Consider the following 6,000-nt stretch of genomic DNA (forward strand, 5'->3'; position numbering starts at 1 on the left):
GTGCCGTCCCCGCGAGAGCCCAGAGGGGCCTCTGACCACAGAGGCCGGACCGCCAATTTCTCCCGGCACCTCCTGTGATGCTTAGAGTAAAACTGCAACGCGCGGTGGCTCTGGGGCCCACGTGTCACCCCGCGGGACCTCGCCTTGTCTTCCCTCCGCTCCCGGCTCTGACCGTGCGGGCCTGTCGGGCCTTCGCGCCCTGGGCTCGCCCTTCCAGCCGCTGGCGGTGCCCTGCCCTGCGGGCTTCCCACAGCAGCCCCTTCTCGTCCCTCACATCCCAGTGCACACGGCGGCACCCAGGCAGGGCTGCCCAGCCACTCCGGCCACCAGCTGCACCTTGCAGGGCCAACGGGCTTCTCGTCTATCCAGTCCTGTGGGCTCCTGTGCTGGTCACACAAGTGCGTGCTTGCGGGTGGCCCGCCTCTGGCTCCTGTTCGTTTTGGTCCCGGCCGGGCACACAGGCCAGCGTCCAGGGAAGAATGATGGACTCCGGGCCTGAAGAGGCTTCGACATGCCTGAACCTTGACCCACAGGTAGCGCCTAGAACTCGCCACCAGAACTGGGAGCTGGTGCCTGCCACAGTGACACGGGGGCTGGGTGCAGAGCCCAAGAGCAGACAGACACTTGTACTGCCCCCCTTGCCATCACGGGGCACACGGCCCATCGGAGAGGCTTCCCCAGGTGGCCGCGCACCTCACCCCCAGGGTGATGCTGGAGGGATGGGGGGTGGTTTTAGCCAGGGCCGGTGAGCTCTTCAGGCCTTGGTTTTGTCACCAGCCAAGTGGGGACAGTCGCTGTCCCCACCTCATGAGCTGCGCCCCACAGTTACCTCGTAGGTGGAGCCGTCTGCGCACCGAAGCACCCCGTGCCCCTGACGCTGGTCCCGCACCCAGTCGCCATCGTACTTGTCGCCGTTCCTGAGGGACACACGCAGAGGCGGCTCTCAGCGGGGGGGAGCCAGGTGGCCGCTCCTCCAGCCGGGCTCAGCACGCGCCCCCGGGACCGCAGCAGAAATAGGCCCCGAGCAGATGGCCAGCGTGGTGGCAGTGCCAGGGCCGGGCTGCAGCAGGCAGGTGGCCTGGGCGCTTGGTGGGGCGCGAGGACAGTCGCCAGTCCTGACGTGGACACGGCCGCCAGCCGGCCCCCCCCGCCCCGCCTCAGTGTGCAGGATTTGGAGAGGACAATGCTGAAGGAAAGGGAGGCGAACCCACAAATCCTGGTGGCAGGGTTTTGCATGAGAAGCTGGCCCGGGAGCTCAGGAGGCTTGGTGTCCAGCCAGAAGGAAGGGAGGCCTCTGGGGCTGCACACCCCCTGCCCACGAGGCAGTTTTGTTTTATTGCGGGGGAGGCGCGGTGGTGGTGCAGTGTTTGACTAACCGCGTAAATGACCAGTCCTGGTGAGGGGACCGCAGTCACACCAGACACAGCCGCACTTTACGGACAGGGGTGGGGCGCGGGACAGGCGCAGGCGCACTCACTGGAAGGTCATCTGCCCGTGGCCGTGCCGCTTGTCGTTGTGGAACCAGCCCTGGTACACCTGCCCGTCCTGGTCCACCAGACACCCGTGTCCTAGGGAATAAGCCCAGAGGCCAGCGTCACCATGCCAGGAGGAGGAAGGTGGTGACTTTAGGACAAGGTAGCAGGGGGCGCAGGACTCAGCACCCCCACCCCCAGGGGCCTCCAAAAGTGGAGAGTTTGATTTACAACGGCGCTGGCGGAGCAGCTCCGGGGCCAGCTCACAAAGGTCCTAGGTGAGGGTGGGCGGCCTGACGGGCCCGAGACCCCCGTGCAGAAGCTGACCATGGTGGTGTGTGGGGGTGTGGGTCTGCAGGTCTATGGGACCACCCTGCGTGCCTGGGCGCCAGGTGGGCGGAGCAAGGCTGTCGGGCGGGGCTGCGGTGGGTGTGGCATCTTCCGGTTCTGGAAGCCGGGAGGTGCCAGGGGGTCCAGCTCCTAGTGCAGCAAGTGGGCGGGCTGGGGGGTGGCACGGAGGGAGAGGCCTTCGCTCAGCTCCAGTGCCCTGTGACCATTCTGCCGGCCCCTCCCGCTGCTCTTCCAGGACCGTGAGCGCTGCGGCCACAGCCAGCGGCAGCCTGCCCCCCACCCATGTGGCCTCCGGACTTGCTCTGCCCGCAGAGTCGGGGACGTGACCCAGCGGAGGCCCTCACAGGGCTGGCATTTCTGGCCTCTGGGAGCCTAACACCCAGCACCCTTATGCAGCCACCCTGACTGCAGCTGTGTGGTGACCCCACGCGAGGCCAGAAGGCCTGTCCAGCCAAGCCCAGGCCAGACCACGGGACCATGGTGGTGGTTTTGAGGCACTAGGCTTCGGGTGGCTTGTGGCACAGCGGTGGTTAGTGGATACACAACCCATGTCACAGGCACAGCACCGCATGCTCAAGCGCACCCGGCACGGTCCCCGGGACCGAAGCAGGAGCACATCGTCACCTCCGGTCCCACCTCCGAAGTCAGGCTGGGGCCGCGGTTCCCGGTCCCGAGTGGGCACCAGGCTCCCCAGTCAAGTGCGGGTCCCTGAGCCCATCCAGGCCTGCTGACTCCCGCGTATTAGGCAGGGGCGCTGGCCCTCAGTGTCCCCCAGGCGCCCTGGGGCTCAGCAGCATCGGACCTTCTCTCACGCCATGATGGAACGCTCCTTCGTAACACCCGCCGGCTTTGTACTGCAGGACGCCATGGCCTTGAGGCTCTCCCAAAACAAACTGTCCGGAATAGGTGTTCCCTGGGGTGGACGAGGAGGGAGAAACAGATGTTCAGGGACAGAGCTGTCCCCTGTGTTCTCTGCGGGACAAGTCAGTTCCCACCTATCCCTTGAGTAACAGTGGCAGCTGGTGCCACTTCAGAACAGATGAGTCTCTTTATATTATTTCTGACCCTGGCTAATGAGAAGAAGTGGGGTCAGGTGGATCTGGACCTGCCCCCCGGTCTCCGCAGGGGCATCTGACCCCCTAGTCATGTGAGTGTACCCTACGCTGACCCTCTGTGAGCATCGATGGGTCCCAGCATCCGTGGGGTGTGCCTTCTGTCCACTGAGAACTGCCCCCATGCTTGCCCGTGAAGGTCTGAGGCTCTGGAGACAGTCCCTGGCCAAGTCGTGGGTGTCATGGCAGTCACCCTGTCCCAGGCTGTTACAAGGCACCCCAGTTTACAGATGGAAGCGTCTTCCGCATCCGGAAGGGAGGGACCACCTTCTGCTGGGTATGGTTTACGAGCAAGGGGTTGGCGTGCCCGCGGCTGTCTCCGCAGCTGACCTGATGCGGCCCAGAGCCGGCGGCCTTTTCCCGTGATCTCCCCGTGCACGAACTCGCCTTCGTAGAAACTCCCATCTTTAAACAGCAGCTTCCCACGACCTGGTGAAAGAAATCGTAATGCGAAGGCAGACAGCAGTGGGGAGTGCCCACAGGTGGCCGGGTTTCAAAGGGCTCAGGTCCCCATGCGTGCCTCCTTCTCTCATCCAGCACGTGCTTTCTGCAAGCTCACCTGCAGACGCGGTTATCAGTTAAAACATTTGACACGTGATCGAGATTCAACAACAGACACAAGAGCTCATCTAAGAAAATACCAGAAGACTGATCGTCCAGCAGAAAAGCGGGCAGCGGATGTGAACAGGCAGAACCCAGACAGATATGAAACTGAGCACAGCTGTGGGACTTCTGGGCCCCACTGCCGGGGAGCCTGCCAGGTGACACCCGCTGAGACTTTCTACAAAAGCAGATAAGCTCCCCGCCGCCCCCATCAGGGATCAACTGTAAAGTTACCGCCATTACTTCTGCTTTGGCAAAGGGGAACTAAAGCCCTAGGGAGGATTTCCAGCTTGCGGCCTCCCTGCCTGTGAGAAGGTGGCAGACCAACTCTGGTGCTGCTGCCTGGCCTTGCCGCGGGCTGCTGGGGCAGCACCAGGGTGTCTTGGCTCACGAGCCCCTGTGCTGCAGGAAGTAGCCTTTCCTCGGCCATAGCGAGAGCATGAGGGCCCAGTGCAGCTGGCACTGGTGCCACCTGCCCACCCCAAGCTCCCTGAGGAAACAGGCTGTCACCTGTGAGCTGGCTGCTGTGGGAAGAGGCCACAGATGTTTCTTACCATGTGTCTTCCCTCCTTTCCACTCTCCTTCATATCGGAAGAAAGAATTCGGGTATACGTAGACACCGTAACCTGAATATTGAAGAGAGGATGCACAGGTGAGCACATGACACAGGCGATCTGGCTGATGTCCAAAAAACACGCAGGTGGGGACAGCATGCGACACCCCTTTAGGGGCCTCCAAGGTGTCTGTGCACTTCGCCTCCTGTGAACTCCCCAGTACTGCTGCCCAAAGGTTCAGCTTTGGGGTCAGCACATGCCCTGTTTACTGCCATCCATCTACTATATCATTTGACTGCGCACCAGACCTCATGAGCATGTGTCTGTGCAGAGAGGCAGGTCCAGTGGGAGGTGGGTTAGGACAAATGAGTGCAGGGGCCATGAGAGGCACAGTGGTGTGGGGAGGGTTTGATGGAAGGGTTGGGAGCCTTCCTGGAGAGGGGACATTTGAGCTGAGCCTAATTAGCCAGAGAAAGGCGAGGGCACAGTGGGGCAAAGAGCCCACTCTGCCATTTCTCTGCAGGGACCCTCCAATGGCCTCCTGTTGCCTCAGGACAAAACACACTTTGCACTCGAGGAGGGCCTGCCCATCTTTTGCCATTCAGTTGCTGAGCCCAGCCACTATCCCCCAACTCCCAACTCTGGCAGTTCCTGGAAAGGGCAGACCCCCCAACCCCACCCAGAGTCCAGCTGTTTTTAAAGCACAACTTGCAGGGAGCCGTTCTAGGAAAGTGTGGGTAAGACTAGACTACCGCATCTGTCATAGAGTTGGGAGCCTTCCTGGAGAGGGGACATTTGAGCTGAGCCTAATTAGCCAGAGAAAGGCGAGGGCACAGTGGGGCAAAGAGCCCACTCTGCCATTTCTCTGCAGGGACCCTCCAATGGCCTCCTGTTGCCTCAGGACAAAACACACTTTGCACTCGAGGAGGGCCTGCCCATCTTTTGCCATTCAGTTGCTGAGCCCAGCCACTATCCCCCAACTCCCAACTCTGGCAGTTCCTGGAAAGGGCAGACCCCCCAACCCCACCCAGAGTCCCGCTGTTTTTAAAGCACAACTTGCAGGGAGCCGTTCTAGGAAAGTGTGGGTAAGACTAGACTACCGCATCTGTCATAGAGAGTCAGGCTCTACCTAAAGGTAGTGGCGTGGACTCAGAGTTTACTCCGGTCCCTTTTCTTTGACTCTAAGCACAGCTCCTATCAAATCTATGAACAGCGCGTCCAGGCTCCGGTTCTTCCCAGCTCGGTCTCCAGGTCTCATGGCCCCGCCCACCGCAGAGGCGCGCCCCTTCCAGGGTCAGAGGCGACGAGGACTCCGGGAGGACCGGCAGGGGCTCGTAGGGGCGCAAGGTGGAGCCCCTCTGGGATCGGGGGACAAAGGTTCCAGTCCCGGATCCGGGGCCCTGCCCGCCTCCCTCCTACTCCGACGTAGGTCCGGTAGGGTGCAGGGCCGCCGGCCACCCGCCCCGTGGTCCGGCCCGGGCCAGCAGCCGTTACCATCCTGCGGCGGCCGCCGGGGCAGGTCCCGGCGCTGCAGGCGGGAGCTAGGGTTTCTCTGGCTGGAGGCTGCCATCTTGCCACTAGCGGTTTCCCTTAGCAACCAGCAAGTCCCTCCCCCATTGGCTCGTCGGTCGCTAGGGGGCGTGGCCGCGGGGGGCCCATTCCCTGGGCAATAACAATCTCTGGAGCGGATTCATGCGGGCTCGGAGCCAGAGGACGCGACTGCGACTGCGCGGCGCGGCGCATTTCCGCCGCTTACGTTTCTTCCGCCGAGAGGACCGCCCCTCCAACCGCCTGAGCGCCGTCGCCGGAAGCGGAAATGGTTGGAGGCCCTCGGCCCCGCCCAGGCGGCCATCTTGGAGGCCCGGAGGCGGTGCCGCGCAGTACGGAGCGGAAGTGCTCGGTTGCCCC

This window comes from Pteropus alecto, unplaced genomic scaffold, assembly GCF_000325575.1.
Source record: "Pteropus alecto unplaced genomic scaffold, ASM32557v1 scaffold700, whole genome shotgun sequence".
NCBI classification, from domain to species: domain Eukaryota; kingdom Metazoa; phylum Chordata; class Mammalia; order Chiroptera; family Pteropodidae; genus Pteropus; species Pteropus alecto.